The 21,919-nt window shown below is 49.8% G+C and overlaps 1 protein-coding gene across 1 annotated transcript in view; it reads right to left on the bottom strand.

Moving 5' to 3' along the window:
• EPG5 (ectopic P-granules 5 autophagy tethering factor) overlaps window positions 1-21,919 on the bottom strand; it is a 2,517,217-nt gene that overhangs the window by 1,395,287 nt on the left and 1,100,011 nt on the right. The window lies entirely within an intron of this gene.

Raw genomic sequence — 21,919 nt, forward strand, 5'->3', positions numbered from 1 at the left:
ACATGATACAACCCCAATGGCAAGTATGTAAATGAACACATGTCCCTCACATACACACAATGGGTGTCAGTGAATGTCAAAACCCATATCATGATATGCATGAAACCAATGAGATGATACTACACAATGAAGTTTGATGAAGAAAATGTATTAAAAGCAACATAAATGGAATCAAAAATAAACAAACGACAATGGGAATTAAAAACCAAAAGCAGCATTTCTGTAAAATAATGGAAAACCACAAATCATAATCCAAAGGAAAGGTGTCCAAAGTCACAGTTCAAAAAAGTAAATCCAATCGAAAATCAAAACCGAAAACCATTGCTCCATGGGTAAATTCCAAATAAAAAAATTAAATCCAACAGTCAACTATATACCGATAAACAATCCAGGGTCCATGATCCCAAAAGAAGAAATAAAACCTATCTAATAATACTACCTAATAAAAAAACTACATACAAAAATGTGGTCCATTGTCCAAAAGGTCCAAAAAAAATAAAAAAGCAAAGGAAACCTAACAATAACTACATAACTATTTACAAGGGCAGCGGGCTAGTCCGACGGCTCACTGGTTGTTATCATGGGCCAGGGCATCATCGAACTCCTGTTCAATGGCTTGGAGGCGGGCACGTTGCCTGGCCCCGAGGTCTCGCAGGGATAATGCAGTGTCCAGCTCCAACTCCCTGCGAATACCCTCGAGGCACTCAGCCCGCCTCAGCGCCCTCCACATGGAGTTCTCCGCCCTGACCATTGTGAGCCTATTCCTCCTCTGCCCGCTGCCACTCCGCACCTACCTGCTGGCCCAACCACTCCCACACGGAAGACACTCCCATTCCAGGGTTCTCCTGCCCTCCGGCCGATGCCTGCACCCCTGATGTTGATGGCCCCGAGCCATGATACCTCCCACGTCGAGCCTGCCGCTGCCTCCAACGCAACTGCCTGTGCCAGCACGACGGCATCCAGGCTGATGGAATCCACCGACGCCGTCATGCACGTGCCCTGCCCGATGATGCCGTCACATCCTCCATCTGCTGGGGTCCAGTTGCTGGTGTGTCCAACCCTGCTGGACCTCCAACTCCCGACTGTGGCAGGGATGGGATCCCCACCGCGTTGGCTGCGTTGGTCGGGGACGGTCCACAGGGGGCCCTGGTGGCATCTGGGCCAGAAGACGGCATGGAGAACGACTGGCGCATAGCCTCCACAGAGGAGGAGAGGGTCGCCAGAGTGCCCGACATATGTATGAAACCCCCGACCATGGCCGCTCCCAACTGGGCCACGTTGGCATGGTGCTCTTCGTGATGACGTGCGTGCTCCCCCCGGGAAGCACGCACCTCATCACGAATGACACCCGTGCGCAACGCGACACCAATCAGGACCTTCTCCATACGGCCAGGGGTTCCCTCGTCCGCAGGTGGAGGGGAGTCCGATGACATGGACATCCCCCCTACCTGCGGCGGGCCTAGGATGGGGCATCCCTGCTGGTGCATGGTGGTGCAGTCACAGTGTCAGGGACAGTGACATGCACAGGCACCTCCACGGCGACCTGTGCTGCCTCCTGCCCCTGTCCCTGGACTGCACCACTTGCACCAGCAGGGATGTCCCCACCAGGTCCCATGTGCGGCTGAGTAGCGGCCTCCACCTCCTCTGTGGAAACCACCAACCTGGATGGCTCCACCCCGTCTTCCGCCGTTGCAAGCCCCTGTGGGGGCTCACCCACCCCTTCTGCTGCAGCCATGGGGGCATCCCCACCGCTTTGCTCCACAGCGCCGTCTCCGCCCTCTTCTTCACTTTGCGCTGTGTAGAGGGAGACATAGAACACAAGCATCAGGGTACTGTACAATGGTCCCCTAGACAGGAAGCAATAGCAGATGAGTGACAGTGTCAAAGATCCCTTCCATCATGTCCCTCCACAACACATGGGTCAGTGCAGGCAAAACACATGCAGTAACAGGCATGGCGCATGCTATGGACATTAGCAAACATGTCCAAGGGACTCTTGAAACATACAATGTTGTTTTTGAACTCACATGCATCATGGGTCCTGCCTATCACATGCACACACTTCACCGTACTTTCATCCATCTGGACTCGTACACCCCAGACACAGTGGATGCAAGGATAACTAGGCTGCATCAGTGATTCTGAACATTGTCACAGACATGTGTCATGCATCCATGGCATTCACAAGTCACAGACACGCAGGTCAAACACACAGACATGGACACCATACATGTACATGTCATCAGCACCCATCCCTCACCCCCACCCATGTCCAGGAACAGAGACTGGCATGCTCTCATGTGTCCATTCCGCATAGGGCTCCCCATGTTGCATTTAAACACATACACCAACCGTGTGCTTCACACATTACTGGTCTCACCTGCATGACCATGATGTCCCTGCACACACACACGCGTACATGGCCTATGTCACACATACAGGCAAGTATCAGACAACCAGCACACTGCAACATGCCCTGTCTCACACAGCAATGCTTGGCCACTTACCGCTCGACTCCAGACGGGACTGCCTCTCAAGGACCTGGACGTGGAGCGCTGGGGATATGCGTTCCAAGACCCTCATCTGATCTTCCGACAAGTGGCCCCGGCGCCCCTTAGCATCCGCTGCCTTCAAGAGGTGCCGGGCCTTGTTGAAGGTCCTCGACCTGAAGTCCTCCCAGCGCTTCTTGACATGATGGAATAGTCGGACTGCCACCCCCTCCGCGTTGATGGCTCACAATGTCCGTCCAGATCCTGTCCCGTCCTTCCTTGTCGGCCGCGTGATGATCCGAAGAGGGCATCATAATGCCCCAGGACAAGCTCCACCAGGACACCAACTTCCTTCTGACTGAAGCTGGTGGCCCTCTGCCAGTGGTCTTGGATGATGTTTGCCCTGACATGGCGACCCCCGAGGCAGGCGTGGGTGGGCAACTGGGTCCTGGGGCTGGGCAGCGATGGTATCCCAGTCGGGAGTCTTCTGTTCCAGCAGGGGTGGACACAGCAACTGGACCCCTGCAGATGGCTGATGTGCAGGCACCAAATGGCAGGGCACGGTGGCAGCAGGCAGGCAGCATCAGATAGCAGGTGGGAGCGTGCTCGGGGCTCGGGGGGGCAGTAATTCGGCCTTCTGGGCAGGAGCGTGGTCTTCCGTGTGTTTACGTGTGGCCAGCTTGATACGGAGTGATTTGGCATGTGAAAATCCAGCACGTCTGCATGTAATTCGAGGAAAGGGCCTTAGCGCGTAAGAGTGTCAGCACACGTATGCAAATTCATTGGCCCAAAGGCCCCCAGCGTGTAGGCACGTCTATGACGTTACGCGCACGTGCGTTTTCCATGGCGCGTAGAAAAAATAAGCACGTCAGAGTGTAATAGCGTGTAATTGGTGGAAAGGGCCTCAGCGCGTATGTGACGCTGGACGTGTGGGCATGTTTAAAAGGTACGTGTAGAACGCTATTTCCTTGTACGTGCTTTTCGTGGAGAGCGAGTGGGTGAAATCTGTACTTCTTGTCGGTTCACACGCGATTTACTTCACAGCGTTCCAGGTTCGTACTCCCTGTTACCTCTGACAGCTTTTTCTCTTTTTGTCTTTTTCCTGGGCCTGTTTCCTCAAACAGCGTTCACTTCGTCTGCTGTCCTGTCTCCTCAGACAGCGTACAATTCTTCTTTTGGCGGGGGTGTTGACAACGCGCACACGCGCAAATTTTTCACACAATTTTTCCAGGCAGACGGTGAGTAGCGCACGTATTTAACATCTGTGCTTGCCCCGTGTGTTGCGTACCCCTTCAGAGGTCATTCTAGGCTGTGTGTGACACGCATACGTTCATTTTTGTGTTTCTGGGTGCCACAGCGTAATGCAGGTTTATTTTTCCACGCATGTGGTCTAGGAGGGGTTGCGTGCACATTATCTCCCTTTTTTGGGGTGCCTGTGCGTTGCGTGACACGTCATCTTCCCCCAGGGGTCATGTACAGCCTTGCTAGAGCACTAGGGTATGAATTCCATCTAGTACCCTACCCCTTTGACACCCAATTGCCCAGGACAATAGTTTACTGCAACTCCCATACGCACAACATCAGTGCCATGGATGGGAGGCGAGCACGCGGTAAGGGTGGCAAAGGTGGCCGAGCCTCAAGAGGTGGCCATGGTGGATACGGTAGGGGACGTGGCCGGGACTTGCAGGGTGCCCCTAGCCCCCCATGTGTGGGTGACCAGTCAGGGACACCCATGCCCCCCCCGGTTGAGGGTAACGTGGCTGACACCATCCCTGCTCAGCCCTTGTTGGACCAGCCCATTGTGGCACCAGACCTGGCACAGGGTGACTCCATGGCTGACTTCCAGGTCAGCAGGTCTAGGCCACGTGTGGCGGTGCACGTTGGTGTCACCAGGCCACGTGGATCAGGGGCAGCTATGTCATCTACTGCCCCGAGTAGGCAGGGTGGGGAGGCTGCAGGGGTAGCTGCGGCTCCATCCACCCCAGCTCTGAGTCTCCAAGCCTGGACAGTGTTGGTCCCAGTCCATCCTGCTGACGTTCCCCCTGACTACATCACACTTCACCTAATGCCTGCACCAAGTCCCATGGTGAGTGTTCATTCCCACACTCCTAGTCCACAGTCCACCGGGGCTCCTGCCCCTACTGTCCAGAGCGGCGTAGGACACTCAGGATCCCCACCACCTTCCAAGCGGAAGAGGAAGAGGAAGAGTGTTCGTCCAGTACAGGCTGATGCCCCAGACACGGCTACACAGTCCAGCCCACCAAGGAAGCCCAGCTTCAATCAGGCCGAACTTGATGCACTTGTGGAGTATGTGTCTGCACATGACAGCGAAATGCTGATTACTGCAGGATGCAAGACCACACCTGCACAACGTCTGGCACACTGGCAGACCATCGCGGACATCATAGGTGCCCTTGGATTCGTGAGGCGCACAGCTAATGATTGCCCTGCGCTTCAGGTCATTCCAGCGCTTGTAGCAAAGAAAAAGCTGGCCTCAAGTCATGCCGCTACTCTAGTGACTGGAGGTGGGTCTCCAGCAGAGGACATTGAACTCACTCCACATGAGTATGTTGCTGGGACCTACGTCACGGAGGGACAGATCCAAGGCGTGGGAGACCTGCCAGATTACGAGGCATTGTCCGGTGAGTGCACATGCATGTGTGTGTGATCCATGTGCATGGTGTGTGTGAGAGGGCTTCTGATTGAGTGCCAGGTGAGGGTGTGTGTGCCTGAGTGGTTTGGGTCACCCATATGCTTCATCCAATACATTCTGCGCACCAGGATTTGGGTATTGCAGTATCCCTTCTGGCAACAGTAGACATTCAGTCCAACCTCACACCAGTTGCCCTTGAAGTGTCATCTTGCCACAACATAGTTGCTTATTATTCTGTGTTCATTCAGGCTGATTGTTTGCATTCCACCACTTTCACTAGGCATTTCTCAGTCCTATTGTCCCATGTGTGACATGGCTATGGTACATGCCATCTGTGTGATGGCATGTGTCATGTATGTGTATTGGACATGCCAATCACAGGCCAATGTGTGATGGCACTGCTAGCCAGCATGCAGCAAATGTGTTGGTCTTCCATCTTGGTGTCATCAATGTGTGCCATTTGCCTCCCCTTCATACGCAGTGACGGTGCATGCATGGGAGGGTTATAGTCAAGTGGGACATGTGTCAATGAAGTACTGTTTCTGTTGCTTCTCAGCCCTAATTGTGTGCCATTGTGCTAATGCCTGTTCCCATTTCTTTTCTTTCATGTCTTTGCAGGGGATGACGCACTTGATACTGCTGGGGTTGTGGAGATGGTGCAGACCCAGGAGGGGTCTCAGACCCGACCGGGCTCCAGTGAGGGACGTGGTGTGGTGGTGGGTGAGAACCCACACTTGCTGCAGACCATTATCTCAAGGGGTGTCTCTGGGTGCACCTCCCCCGAGCTCTATTCAGGTGTCGATTCGGATGATGAGACCTATGTGCGGTCGCAGGTAAGGGTTTCTGGGAGGGATTCTGTACTGTCCAACCCACCTGCACCAGGGTTATAACCCTCAATGGGGATGTCAGTGTTGGTAGGTCCGCCTTTGGTGGTTACGGATGCAGGGTCACACTCCGCAACATCTGATCCTGTTCCTGGGCCAGCAGATCAGAGGGGGAATGCAGTCCTGCAGCCTCAGGCAGTGCCGGCACAGCAAGGCGCAGTTCACCTTGCCCCAGACAGGTGTGGTGCCCGCCGACGCGGTGGCCGTACGCCACCTGGCAATACCGCATGGGAGCAATCCATATACGGTATGGCAAACCAACAGGCAGCATCATCTGAGATGATGGCTCAGGCCATGGATAGGGTGGCCACTTCCATTGTCCCCCAAGAAAGGCTGATGGAACAACTACAGCAGGCAACAGACTCCATTTGCCAGTCACACAGGGAGGACATGTTGGCGTCCAACAGGGACAGACGGGCGGCACTGGAGACTCTGCGAGAAGCCATTTCTATTGAGTCCTAGGGCCACAGGGAAGCCCTGAGGGTGGAACTCCGTCAGCTCAGGGTGACTCTTGTTGAGCTTGAGGCTTCAACTGACACAAGGACAGAACAGCAGCTGGAGCAGCTCACACGTACGCTTTCAGCTGAGATGCAGGCAACTAGGGAGGAGGTCCGGGCATCCCGTGAGTTGTTGCATGGGGACCTCCGCACGATTATCCTCCAGAACCAGACCTTCCACACCCGCATGCTTGCTGCCATGGAGGACCAGACTAGGCTTTGCGTGGGCTGCCTCCCATAGTGCCACCACCTCCTGATGCAGCTGCAGAGGGTGAGGAGAGCGAAAGCAGCGAATCTCTCACAATAGGGTAGCCGTGCAGGCCATGAGCCCATGGATGTGTTTTTTTTTCGCAAGATCCACACAGATGGGTTTTGGTGTGCACCCTGTCCTCGGACCTCCTGGGTGGCCTCCCCTACCGCTTCTTGCCCATTCATGGCCATTTTTGATTTTTTGGACAGTGTGTTGCCTTGTGTGGCTCCCGTGGGCATACGCTGTATTGTGGCTGGGCACATGCAGGCCTGTCCTGCATTTGGGTTAGATGCTTGGGTTTGTGTGACACACACCCCTCCTGCTTCCCGTTTCCATGGGCTTGCAAAGGGTGTGCCCAAGTGACATTGACTTACACAGTGACGTTGGACTCCCATTTGATGTGTGGGCAGTCTGTAGTCAATACTGTGTATACATTCCTAGTGCATATTGTTGTTGTATTGTACACTGCTTGGTGTATTGATATGTGCCTCTGCATCCATCTCATCCTCCTAATTTGCAGGTCCATTTCTCATGTCTTCACAAGGCGGTCTACTTTGGAAATGGAGTCCATGTTGTAAGCAGTGCACCTACACTTTTGCGTGGCGCTAACACGGTACAGTTGGAAGTGTTCAAAGTGCTGGCATTATCAGGTAGTGAGACTACCAATTTTTTAAATCCGTACTGTCATGTTTATGGTAGGTTGGAGGTTGTGTAGGTGATTAGTATTTTTGCTAAATATTTGGTAATGTGTGTTGTTGGTCCTGCATTACTGTGAGCATTTCATGTGTGGCCAGTTTCCATTAGGGAGACTGTAGTTTATGACACTTGTGTCATGTTGTGGGGATTAATTTGTTTGCTCTCACATAGCATGACATGCCATGGTGTGTTGTGTGGCGGTGCTGGGGAGGGGTTGGGTGACATGGCACTGTTCTCATGTTGTATTTTGCAAGTGGGTATTCATTTTTGCTGCATAGAAGTGTGTCTTTTGTGACACTGCATTGATGGTGTTTGTGTAGGTAGGGATGCACACATTGTGACACTTCCAGGTGAACAATCTCAGGCTGCTATGGTTCTGACAGTTGACTGTCCCTTAATTCATCAGAATTGTCAGATTGAGTCATCATTGATTGTCAGATGGTATGTGCCAGGGCTGTGTGCACTCCACAGGGGTGTGATTTCTATGTGAAGTAATTAGCCACCAGCTGCGTACGAGCTGCCTCACCCCATGCCCTTTCCCCTCCCATGCGCAGCGGGCGTGCATGTGGTTGGGGATGTGGGGGCACCACCATGTCCACAGCCAGGCCCCGGCGTGTTGCAACATTGTGCAGGACACATGCTGCCACTATGATCCTGCACACTACTGGGGGAGCGTATAACAGCTGCCCGCCAGAACGGTCAAGGGAGCGAAAGCGTGACAAAGCACTCCGAATGTGCGCTCCACTATGCCCCTGGTTGCAATATGGGCTGTGCTGTATCTTACCTCGGAAGGCGTGATGGGGTTCCGAATTGGCGTCATCATGTGGGTGCTCAGAGGGTAGGCACTGTCTCCTGGGGAGGTGGTGATGGGGATCATTAGTGGGGTAGTGACATTACTCTGTATCTGTCATGCATGCGTGTGCTGTGGCATTTATACTCACCAAGCAGCCATGCATCACCATGCCGCCCAGCTTCCATGTCCCGGTTTAGGGTTGACATCCTGTAAATGAAGCTGTCGTGGGTGGACCCTGGATAGTTGGCATATACTGAGGTGATGATTCCCTTGGCATCACATACTACCTTGACGTTGATGGAATGCCAGTGCTTGCGGTTTATATAGATGTGCTCAGATGCCCTGGGGGGACGTAGAGCCACATGGGTGCAATCAATGGCACCTAGCACTTTGGGGAATTGTGCCACCCTGTAGAAATCCTGGCTGACAGCCTGCCTTTCTGCAGGTGTTCTGGGCAGGTATATGTGCCTGCGGACTGATGGGCGTGCAGTGATGATGGCCAACACCTGGTGTAGGCACTGTGACTGCGTGGCCTGTGACACCCCCCCCACTATGGCACTTGTCCGCTGAAATGATCCGGTAGCCAAGAAGTGCAGTACATTGAGGACCTTCTCCAGGGGGCTGAGTGCTTGGGAGCACAGGGTGGGTGATGTGAGGTCATCCTCCCACTCACTGACCAGGTCGAGTATTATGTGAGGTGGAAACCTGTACCTCCCATACACCTGGTCATCAGGCATACCAAAAAGGCTGGTTCTGGGTGTGAATATTCTGGCCCTGACTATCCTCCTCCTCCTCCTCCACCTGCAGTATCCCACGGCCACTGCTGCTAGGAACGGTATATTCATCCTGGCGTCTGAGCTTGTTTGTTATTTGCGCACACTTTTATGCTGCGTGGGACGTGCACCTGCTTCATGCTGGCATACGTGTTTCCGGATTGGACCTTTATTTTTGGCGCGTTGTAGGCGACCGTGTAAATCTTCCCGCCCACCCCAGGAATACACGTAACACGCTCTCCCAGGCCCAGTCGCGAGTGAATATTTCCGCCCACCCCAGGAATACACGTACCCACCTCTCCCAGGCCCAGTCACACGGACCCATAATACACGTACCCTGCTGATATAGCGTGTGTAAGTTCACGTGGACCCATAATACACGTACCCTGATGAAATCGCATGTAAGACTACCCGCGCAACCCTGAAATACACGTACCCAGGAAAATCGCACTGCTGGGGGGTGGGGGTGCTGGGAGACATGAGTGGGGGCCTGGTGGAGGGTGCCCCTGGATGCTGGGGGGTGGGGGTGCAGGGGGACATGAGTGGGGGCCTGGTGGAGGGTGCCCCTGGATGCTGGGGGGTGGGGGTGCAGGGGGACATGAGTTGGACATGAGCGGGGACTGGTGGAGGGTGCCCCTGGATGCTGGGGGGGTGGGGGTGCAGGGAGACATGAGTGGGGGCCTGGTGGAGGGTGCCCCTGGATGCTGGGGGTGCAGGGAGACATGAGTGGGGGCCTGGTGGAGGGTGCCCCTGGATGCTGGGGCTGGGAGTGCAGGGAGACATGAGTTGGACATGAGTGGGGCCTGGTGGAGGGTGCCCCTGGATGCTGGGGGGTGGGGGTGCAGGGGGACATGAGTTGGACATGAGTGGGGCCTGGTGGAGGGTGCCCCTGGATGCTGGGGGGTGGGGGTGCAGGGGGACATGAGTTGGACATGAGTGGGGCCTGGTGGAGGGTGCCTCTGGATGCTGGGGTGGTGGGGGTGCAGGGAGACATGAGTGGGGGCCTGGTGGAGGGTGCCCCTGGATGCTGGGGGTGGGGGTGCAGGGGGACATGAGTGGGGGCCTGGTGGAGGGTGCCCCTGGATGCTGGGGGGTGGGGGTGCAGGGGGACATGAGTTGGACATGAGTGGGGCCTGGTGGAGGGTGCCCCTGACTGCTGGGGGGTGGGGGTGCAGGGAGACATGAGTGGGGGCCTGGTGGAGGGTGCCCCTGGATGCTGGGGGGGTGGGGGTGCAGGGAGACATGAGTTGGACACGAGTGGGGCCTGGTGGAGGGTGCCCCTGGAAGCTGGGGGTTGGGGGTGCAGGGGGACATGAGTTGGACATGAGTGGGGCCTGGTGGAGGGTGCCCCTGGATGCTGGGGGGTGGGCGTGCAGGGAGACATGAGTGGGGGCCTGGTGGAGGGTGCCACTGACTGCTGGGGGGTGGGAGACATGCGTTGGTGGGCAGTAGTACAAGGTGACATGTGGGTTGGCTGGGGGGCATGGCCATGGTGGATGGGCTGCCTGTGGGACATGTGCAGGGGTGCAGGGTAGTCCCCTGTAGTGTGGGCCGCCTGCAGGGGCCGTGGAGGGTGTAGAGGTAACAGCTGGGAGGACCCACACGGCCAATTCACGTGTAGGACTCCCCAGGCTGCTGAAATCGCGTGTGGAACTTCACACGCACACCGAAATACACGTACTCTGCAAATTTGCGTGTGAACCTTCCCGCGCACCTTGGAATACACGTACCCTGCTGAAATCGCGTGTGAAACTTCACGCGCACCCCGAAATACACATACCACGGACAATCGCGTGTGGAACTTCCCGCGCACCCCGAAATACACGTACCCAGGCCAATCGCGTGTGGAACTTCCCGCGCACCCCGAAATACACGTACCCAGGCCAATCGCGTGTGGAAATTCCCGCGCACCCCGAAATACACGCACACGCTATTTTTCACACAGCGGGTGTCTGTGTTTGTCGGTACCCCTTTGCACCTCATTTGTCCTAGAGGGCCACAGTATGGATCATTCATCATAGCTGTATATAGGTGCTTTTTGTTAGCGCACATTTTGGCGCACATTTATTTCAGGCGCAGGGACGCTACCGCCTGCTTTCTTGTGGCGGACTTGTTTGGCCCTGTGCGCGTCTTTGACCGTGCGCTGGTTTGCCCTATTCGATTCCATGAATATGAGTTGTAGGCGAGCGTGTGGGCATTCCGCGCACTTGCCTCCTGTACTTCCCCCCCGTGACGCCCATATTTTCACGCGTTGTTCCCCATTCCGAGTGTTACGCCCCGTGTTCTGCCTACTCTTGTTATGTGCGCCGCGCTATGTGCGATTTCGCTGTGGCCGTGGCGCACGCCGTTGGATGACCTGTGCGCCAGCGTGCGCCGCACACTTTTTCAGCGCACATCCAATATTTTTCTCGCGCACGGACTTCCATGAATCGATGTGCGCTGGTTTCCTGCGATTTTCGCACTTGCACTGCGATTCGCACGTTTTGGCACCTCTGTGCCGGAATTTTCGGCGCACATTAATTCCATGAATCGGCCTGCAGGTGTTTAGCACTTGATGTATAGGAAATCAGGTGTGATTTAAATTGGATTTATGAATTTCAAAAGTCATAATCAGTGTGTGGTTTTGTATACAATTATAGCATTTGATAGAATGCTTGTTCATATGATACATTATTCACTGTGTCTAATTAAAAAAACGATCTCTTTTTGGAGTTCTTTTTTATTCTCAATTTAATAGTTTTAGGACATTAGGTAGAATTCTCTGAAATTTGCTAATTCCTCTCTACCTTAGAGACCCCCAGCTCTTTTGCGGACTTTAGGACTTTGATTTTTTACCTTGAGAGAGTTAGACCCCTTTTTCCCACTCTCTCATGCATTTTAATGTGAGTTTGAACTCTGTGTTTCTTTTGGTTGTGGAGTCTGACAAACTCCATAGGCATCATCTTTTTACATCGTGTCACACAAGCACCCTCAGTGCAGTGGCAAAGGGAAGTCTTTTAGATTTCCCAAGGTTTCAATACCTTCACTTGGAGAAACAACTGTTTCCAAGAGCAGTGAAGTGAAATTGATTTCACGTACATTGTAACTTTCTAGACCCAGCACACACTATCTAGGGTGCTGGAGGGGTTACATAGTATTCCCTTTGTCTAGCTTCTCATGTAACATTATTTATGTTACCCTTTCCTCGATAAATGGCTGGTGGCAGTGGTTTACTTTTAACTACCGTGGTGTGCATTTACTGCGGGCTGCGTTTGCCGCTGCAGTAAAGCCCCCCAAAGGTGCCATTTTTGTCAAATTGGCCTCGGTCTTCTTTTTTCGCCATTTCTTTATGGACAAGTCCTTCTTGAGATTCACTCTGTGTACCAAACCGGGTTTGGTCCCTTTGTTCCTTTTGCCTTTGCCACGAGTGAAGCCCGCCTCTGGCTCGAGGGTTTCTGGCGGGGGTAGCATATGAGGGAGGTGCCCGAAACTCTCTGTGCTTAGTTTCCTAGGGTGACTGGGTGACTGACAGCTAGGCTGGAATGAATGGGAGAAACCTGCATAAAAGGCAAGGCTTTTTGGCTTGGAAGGCAGAGTCGACCACTGGACGAAGGAATCCAAAAAAGAACATGAAGAGGACGCAAGCTGCAACTCCTGGACCACTGGTTTGCACGGTGAAGCCCTGCTGCTGTGTTGAAACACCAATTTCGTTTGGACTAGAGAAGCCCTGCAAGGACGACTTATCCCCTTGAGCTGGTGGGACCAATCAACTCCAAAGTCAGCCACCTGGACATCCTCTCGGAGCTGGTTGAAATTTCACTGCAGTTGCTGCTGGAACCGAATAGCCAGGGAGAGGAACACCAGATTGTGTGCGTTGCTTTTAAGCTGGCCAAGTGCTCCATGAATATCCTCCAGACTCCCAGGAAGCAGGACTGACCGAGCCTGAGCCACCTCAGCAGAGTGCTGGACCCCAGATGCAAGGAAAGCCCATCTCGACAGCCAGGAACCACAGTGTTGCTATTTGCGGTAGACGCGACAAGCTGAAACACCGAAGTGTCACTTGTTTGAAGATTGCCGGTTGCGGTCGGTGACCGTCCCATTGCAGTGCAGGAGTCCCCAGACGTCCTCCCTCTTGTCCCCACGACTGAGGCCCAGGAACACCAGGATCTGCAGAGCTGCACAGGAACAGAAGCCATCTGCTGCACTTTTCTTCAACCTAAAGGACTTACCTCTTGTTGTGTAACTGCACTTGTTCTCTGTTGGTGAGACTTGTTGTGGTTGCTCTGTAGAGTTGTTGACAACTTCTTTACTTCACACGCCTAAACAGCTTGTGGCCCTGCTTTGAAGTCTTCTTTTCTACAAAGACTTCTAAAACATTGTGCAAGACTTTTACTTACCTGCAAGAAGTTCTTCAGCTCACCTAGACTTTTGCCCAATTGGCTTTGAACTAGCCTGGCTCCCTGAATGACTCTTCTTCCCTCTGACATTGTGTTTTTGTCTTCCTACCAGGAAGGGGTTAACTAACTATGCATTGGGAGTTACCAAAAGTACTTACCTGCTTCAGAATATTTGTGTAATCTCTTGTTCTGTTCTAATAACCTTTTGCTTTGAGAAACTTAAGTCTGATTCTAATGCAACCAGTGGTATATTAATGTCCACACTGTCCTAGTTACTAAAGTCACCTGAGGGTGTAGGAAGTGTCTGTGTGCCATCCCAAAAGTGTACTTACTGATTTAGAAATATTAAGAGTGTGTATTTTGGAGTGTATTTGTGTGTTACTGTTATATTGCCCCCTTCTGAAGAAGGCTTACTCTGACTGGTAAATAAATTAATATTTGTTTCATCAAGAAACCTTGTGTGTAAGAGTTTATTTGAATACTTGTCACTGTGAATCTCTGTGTAACTCCCCTACAGCTCACAATGACCCCTAATGAGATAAGACTGGCTGCTCAACACGCTACCAACCTGTGTAGTACAGACTTATACCAAAGGTTGGGTTTCTACTGAAAGGAGGTCAAGGTTGTTGCAGTGCACCCAAATGGTACTGCATACAATCTTGCCTAACATAGGACAGCACTGTTCATAAATCAAGCAGCTCAATCCAGACTTGTTTAAGATATGTTTATTACACTAGAAGTGAATAGCATATTTAGTATTCAGCTGTAGCCAGATATGAATCATCTAATTAAACTGCACTAATGACTGGCTCAGCGATGCAAAAAATGATTTAATGTAGAGGTGTGGTACTGCCTTAATTTTTCCAATTTCATTCAAAGATTACTCAATCTTGTTTTCAACACATTTTATTTGTATTGCTTTGAATGCTCTTAACTATAGCAGCAATCAAATCATGTCAGGTACTTAAAGTGGCAGGCTTAACAAATGCAAAGTGCGGGTTGCAATGAGCAAAATGGATACTGCACTTTGCCAATGCCATTACAATCTCTTGAGAGTTCCAAAGTAAATTAGGTTGAAAGAACATTTAAACCTATTTCCCAACTGACAGAAATATATAAACCGTTTCTGAAACCCATGCAGGACACAAGTCGAGAGTACATGTGAGGTGATTGTACTCCATCTTTCTACTATTTTCAAAGTTGCAAAGGTGTTGCAAAGATTCCCTTGCCTTCCAGGGTAGGCGGTTTCACCTCAGTTTCATATATGCAAATTGCTCACCAGACTTTTTATTAGTGGGATTACTCCCTCCCACTAACCCAACCCTTCCAGGTCCGGAGTGCCAAGGGGGACAATCCTCTTCCCCTGATCTTCTCCACTTTAACATTGGCTAAGAAGATGCCTCCCCTCTTCTTAGCTCTCACAAAGTCCTCAATCCACATCATTGGTATGCTCTCCTGCCAGGGACTGTCTATTCTTTCTTTGTGTGTGGATCCCAGACCTATGTCTCAGTTCCTTATTTGGCAGAGATGGCTCACTTGTCTTACAAGTACTCGACTATGAATATTAAGAGTATGGCTCGCTTCCAGAGGGGATGTCAGTCCCACATTCGTCTTCTCCATATTTTGGTCAATGTCTACTACTTCTTCAACTTCTTCTACTACTACTAATACTACTACTACGAATACTTTTACTTCTGTAGACTTCCATGGTTGTTTGCCCCTTTTCAGTATTAAACTGTGGCTTCCCTAGTTTCTTATGGTCCCACGACCCGTCTGCACTGTGTTTAGTAGCTACCATAGACGTCAATGGGCATTTGGGGGTCTCTCTGAGCCTTCCCTTCCCCCTCTGCGTACCTTTATACTTGGTACGGTATTACCCTAATTGGTTATAATCGATCGAATGGTATATTTGACCGAATTCGGCCAGTAGCATTCAGTCGATTATAAAACTAATCAAAAAGAGGTGGAGAAAAAGAGCCCCTGCGGCATCGGATCCAACCCGCGTTAGAGGGACAGATCTGACTCTGCAGGGTTGCAGGGGATGTGGAGGCGAGCAAGCAGGTAAATAAGGGAGGGCGGGTGGTGGTGGGGGCGGGCGCATTTTGGTTGAATGTGAACAGGGATTGTTTCTTCGTCTGGTAATTGATCAAATGCAAGCAGATTTATTTTGAACAGTTCACCACAAACAATTATCAGACGAACAACCAACCCCAAACCCTTGGTCCACGAGGGATACAGTCCTCGGCCGCTCTGGTGAGCGTCTACGGTTTCTCCTTGGCTCTCGGGTCTTCCTTTGGCAGCTTCCCCAGCTGCTCTCTTCCAGTGAGGGAGTCCCATGGTTCCCTCAGTCCCTTGTAGACTACTGCTGCTTCAGGGTCTACCCAGAGAGAGAGATTCCAGACTTCCTCAGTTCCCCACCAACTGTTGGGACCAAGAGTTCCCTTCTCTCTGGCTATAGTAGTGGTCCAAAGCCCCTTCAGCACCTGCACAGGATTCTGGTTCCCTGCTCCTCCAGGCAAGGCTTGACAATACAACCACTAGAATGTTTAAAGTAGTTCCTGTAGGTAATCCATGTTTCTCTGTTCTTCTCCCTCGTGTCAGCACCTACATGGTAGTTTTCATGCGGCAGGTCGCCGTCTTCCTCGTACCAGTACTTTTTAGGGTATTAAGGGTAACCGCAGGATGACCACGTCTCACAAGTCCATTAGGGAGGGGAATTCTAGGGTCAGGAAGGTGGGGAAATTGCTTCTTTTTTGGGATATCTCCATAGAAAGGGGTTCTTCCGAGTTGCCTTGCGCTTCGTCGCAGTAGACACCGAAAGAATCTTGCATGATATTCACGTTGGGACAGACTGGCCTATAATGTTAAGAGATTTTCCAATAAGCAAGTTATCCCCGGATGCAAATATGGGTTGGGAAACATTAGCCACATTTTGGGCTATTAGACATGTAACCGACTCATTTTCGTCCATATTGACAGAAAAAGCCGCCCGCATGTTGGGAAGTCGTCTGATTTCCAAACATCCTTCCTGCATACCTATTTCACAAACAGAGCATAGCTGTTTGATAATGTCCAGTACAGAGTCCTCACACCTACCTCTTTTATGCACTCTGGCAGACAGGTGCAGAGGGAACATTGAGAGATTTGCCAGCATTACGTTACTTAGAGGCCTCCTATGTGGAAACGTGTCATTCCTGTCTTACATATCGCTGACTACCTCCGACCTGATGGTCTGAACTACCTTTTATGAATTCAAGTTTGTCCATAAGTAATTCCCATAGGAACAAACCATGCTCGCCACTCACACATCCTCACCACTTCTCTTCAATACACAAATATATGCATCTGAGCCTCATATTTAAACAGGTATGCTTTCATACAGTGTTTAACTCCAATCCCTTTTTACAATCTGCACTTCATATTTGCCTCTGAGTTGTTACAGGTCATTAAAGTGAGAAGGCAAAGTAGAAGTTGGAGCAGAAAACCCAAAAATCATTCGGCCGGTGCTGAATAGCTATTTTTCAGACGGAATTTGGACGAATACTTACTTGAAGCTGAAGTTTGGTACTCCCTTTGCAATTAAAACATTACCTTCCATAAGACTGACTAAAAATAAAAAAAGGCAGCATCATAATGGCACATAGTGTACTGTTAAGGAGTTAGCGCAAAGAGATTGGTAATTAATGGAGAGGTGTTTTTTTGGGCATGTTGTGGGTGGTAATGGCCATTGATAGTCAAAGGGTTGGTAAAAAAAAAATCTCCCTTCCTAACTCCTTTCTCCCCCTCATCTGCATTTTTATGCTAATCGTTTTGACTTATAGGTCACAATAAGGCACCACTTCATAGACAAAACAAAGAAAACATCTGCGCACATTGGGATATCACAAGAACTACTTTGTAAATAATTAGTTCATCTAGATTGAGAAAGGGGCATAGTTAAGGAAAACAGGTGTGTGGTGCAGACATTAGGTACTGGCAATGAATGCCCAACAGAAGGAAAGATATCCCTTCAGAGAAGATGATGGGGGAAACGATACAAGTTTGTCACTTAATAGTTTTTGTTGATGATGCCATCTGTGGTGAACCAGAAGCAAGACTCGGACCAGAGGACATGATTCAACTCGGGTTTATTCGCATAAAAGAAAACATCTCACTTTCCCTATGACTAAGAGGGGATTCCCTTCCTAGGAAACTAAAACGAAGGTCCTTTGTCCTAACCTGTCCAACTACCTAGACAAAAAGGAAACAAAATAAAGAAACAGGTTTTCAATTTGGGGTCTGTCAACACTTCCCCACTGACCCCCTCTGTTCATACAATCTTCTATGTAAATATCCCCCCCAGGTCAAGCATCCTGGCTAGGATTTCCACAATAGCTCTCACAAAGAAAATCCAGATTAAATAAATGTTCCTCTCAGAAAAGCGTACAAAGTCACGCAATCCTTGTTCCTTCAATTCATCAAAGTTTTCATAGCTTTCAACCAGTGGCTTATTCCTCTTATCTCTCCCCAAGACACGTGTATTCTGTGGCCCACCTTCCACCCTGGAGTCTTGCAAATCCTTGGTACCGTGGACATTACACTTTGTAACTCAATAATATCTTGACTTAATGTATTAACAAATCCTATGTCTTGAAGGACCCCTGGGCTCTGTTGTAGGCTATTTATGGGCTCGCTAGCCTCCGGACTCCCCTTCCAGCCTCCAGCCAGTGTGTGAGTCCCTTTTGTCCTCTCGGGGGTTGCTAATATGCTTATCTGGACGGTAGGCAGTCTTTCCATCGAAAAATGTTTCAACAAAACATTTTCCATCGAATTCCAACCAACTAAAAAACATGCATTGAACGCATATGTGTGTGTGTTAAAGGGTTAACAAACTTGTGGTGCTTGCGCCAGGAAGGGTCGGTTATGCCTGCATTGGCATTGTTAGTCTCTCTTGTGGTGGCGTCCTTTTCGGGGCCTCGCTGGAGCTCATGGCTCCCTCTACTTCTAGGATTTTCAACACTGGGGGTTCCTGGCATTCCTGCACTCAGCGAAGTTCTGTGGGTGAGCCCACCCACCTTGCCCTCTTTGTGGTCTCACTTCCAGGCTCTCTGCGGTCCGCATTCTGCATGACTCCCCCCATGCCTTTCGGCATGATGCCAGGGAATCTCCTCCTCCAATTAAGGACTTCTGTAGTTTCATAAGAGTCTTGCTCCTGGTATGTAATGCGCTTCTGATTAGATTGTATTATGTCTGAAGAGGGTTCAGCATGTGTGTTAGACAAATCGAAAGGTATTATCACCTTTTCAACCTCCGTGGTCCACCTGTAGCCATAGAAGACAGATCTCATAGGGTCTCGTGGTCTACCATGGAAATCCTCGTCCCCAAAAGGGAAGTTGCTCCCAGTGAGGCCCTGCTTGCCGAAACCCCTAGGGAAGGTCTTGCAGAGTGGCTCATATACCCATCAGTGGGAGTAGCTCCCCCTTAGAGGGATACATTTCCCAGATTCATCACACGTCTTAATATCATTATCACCATCAGGAATAAAAGAGCAGTTATTCCTGTTCAATGAAGGGTGTGCAAACCACGGCCTTACTATTAACTTTGGTAAAAACCAATTCAATGGTTTTCCATCCATCACATACAAAACAAATGAATCTAAAGTTAGTATTAGATGGATATAATATTGAACAAGTTAATAGATATGATTATGTAGGAATAAGGTTTATGGGCAGGGACAAATGGTGCAACCAAATAGAAAAAGCAAACATAACTTTGGAAATAACCAGAAATACAAAAGCACATTTTGCCCGACATCATGGCAATGGTGCACTTTCACCTGCTATAAATATTTATACTATGCCAGACATGTACAAACTTTCTGGTACCTTTTGCGACTATTGATGATATACTCAGTAGTGCTAAATCAAAAATAAAAGAAGCACACACTTCTTTACTGATGAGGAGAGCCTTGGCACAGTAACACTGGGTTGCAAGGCACAGCCTACTGGGTAAACAAACAAGAATTCGGTTAAGAGAGGAATTTGCACTGAAAGCAAACAACTCTTACAAGATAAATGAACATAAGAGTTTGGCTAGGCATACTACACTCTTGCGTATATATCATTTGATTGGACCATAACCTTCAGAGCTGCCTGTCAGATATACTATGACTCTTATGAAAAGATTAGTCTTTTAATTTTGCCTATGGTATAGTAAGCCTAGAGATGTATATTCAAAGCCCTTCTTGCGTGAGCATAACATTAGACCTTTAAAGCATTTTCATTCTGGCTATCACTAAGCCGCTGATATAGTAACATTTAGATATATTTTGTATATTACATCAAAAATCGTAAACGTTTTTCGAAATGATTATTTTTTAATGCTCCCAATTTATTAACTAACCTTTACTCAAATTTTGCAATGAAAAGAATGTATTGTACTTTTTATTGCTACAGCTATATGGCGTTTTGTCGAATAAAGCTAAGTTTATGATGATAGAAGTGTACATACTTCATTCAAAAGCAAACAAATGGAACATTTGAAAAAATAACATTTGAAAAGAAATGAAGTGGATGTGGTAGGGTAACAACTCTATGCACTGAATGTTGTCAAAATAAAGTACCAATTATGACACAAGGGCAAATACAGAGGAGATGGAAAGCTGCTGAGCTATAAAGGATGTGTCCAAGGGTACCAAGTTCTTAACAACAACAAAAAAAGAGGATTGTAGAGAAGGCATAGTATCACATATACACACGTATGACACTGACACAATGGATACAATGGGCCTCATTATGATGCTGCCGGTCCGGAAACAAGAGTGCCGGTAAGCTTACTGGCACTGTTTCCGGACCGGCATATTACAGGTCTGCCTGCCGAAGCCGCCGTGCCTGACAGGTCTGACCCTGCCAGGCACATCATCCACAGTAGGCAGAACGGTCACGGAAGCACTGGCACCGTTAGCAACAGTGCTGGTGCTTCCATGTCCTCATTCCCATAGAGCCCTATGGGACTCTATGGGAATCGGGACGTACAATTTAACGGTGCCTGACTTTTCATGCCACTGGGGTTGTAATCTCGCAGTGGCACCGAGAAGTCAGGCGCCGGTTAATATTTACGCGTCTGGCGGCAACCTGCCGGTAGCACCGGCACGGTTACCGCCAGACCCGTATTGAGCCCTTATTTGTAAAACCTTTATTGAAAATGTTGGGGTTGGAGAAACTCCTATTCTGCCCTATAACTAAGATGGGATTAGTCTCGACCATCAAACGATAAACAAAACAGTCCTAGTGTAGTCTGTCAAATCAAAAATGGCCTATGCTAACAAAACCTAATGCCTGCCCTATTTCTTGTACAAAAAGTGTAAAAAGGAGAAATGTATGCAAAGGAAAAATCAGTCTTCAAACGAATATAGGTAGTTGAACCATCTCTCCTCCTCACATAAAGCCTCACAGAGTAAGGCTGTCCTTGTAGGCAGGATGACACACTCTGGCTCGGTTTCTAACACTAAGCAGTTTCAAACCGTGGATTGAGGCTCACCTGGCCTTCCACGTTTAAGTCTCTTTCTTGGCTTTCAAAATTGTATTACAATGCAAAGTTCACAAAGGTGCCCCTATGCCGGCTCAGACCTTACAGCACACAGTTCACGCAGGTCCCCCTCAGCCGGGCTCAGACCTCTCACGTCCCAGTTCAACAACTTGCAAGAGGGCTCCCTTCCCCAAGCTTATTGTAATCCGGTCTCCCTCAATCGAGCTCGGTACTCTTTTGGATGTCAAAGAATTTCGAATGTTAGTGGCTCTCTTTACAGACCACCGCAGGACCACTTCAACTCAAAGTTCATGTTTACTTTTGCTTAAAAGCCTTTTGCTGTTTGTTTGCTTTTTAGCTTCAAACAATGTACCTTTCACAGAGACTTTCGACTGGGCTACTTTCCTTCGCCGGACCACAGTATTGCTGATCTCACAGCTACCTTTTACTTCAAAGTTCATTCACAGGTCTGCCTTTCTTCACGTCTCATCCACACACGAGCAGCCTTCACATGTGATATAATGTTGCTACTTCATTCGCTTAAACACACACCGGTCTCTCATGTCGCTTGCCAATTTACCAGCTGTGTGAGTTTCTTTCTTGTTTTGCTATTTCCAATTCACGAGTCAAGGTTGGTACCACAGGCTTGGCTTCGCCTCCCCAACTCTGCCATTCACCCGGGAGGGTCGCTGATGTCCTTGAAACACAATGCAATCTTCGCTTGTGGGATCTGGCCTTCCCCACTTGTCTTTCATGGTCTGTCAGAGTTAACGACTTCCAATAGGGAACCTTTGGTGTTTTCGGCCCACTTCTCTCAACCCTTGGTCCGTTGCTCTACTCCAGTAGATGTGCCTTCATCCTGGTAGTTCTGCTCGTACTTGTGTTCCACCTTGCTCAGAGTGTATCTTTAGGCGTTACCAGTTAGCTCTCCTCACACAAATAAAAGGCATCAGGTGTATGCCTGACTTTGTCTAACCTAATTAATAGGACATGTCCAGTACG

This window comes from Ambystoma mexicanum, chromosome 6p, assembly GCF_040938575.1.
Source record: "Ambystoma mexicanum isolate Mex_15411 chromosome 6p, UKY_AmexF1_1, whole genome shotgun sequence".
In the NCBI taxonomy this organism is placed as follows: Eukaryota; Metazoa; Chordata; class Amphibia; order Caudata; family Ambystomatidae; genus Ambystoma; species Ambystoma mexicanum.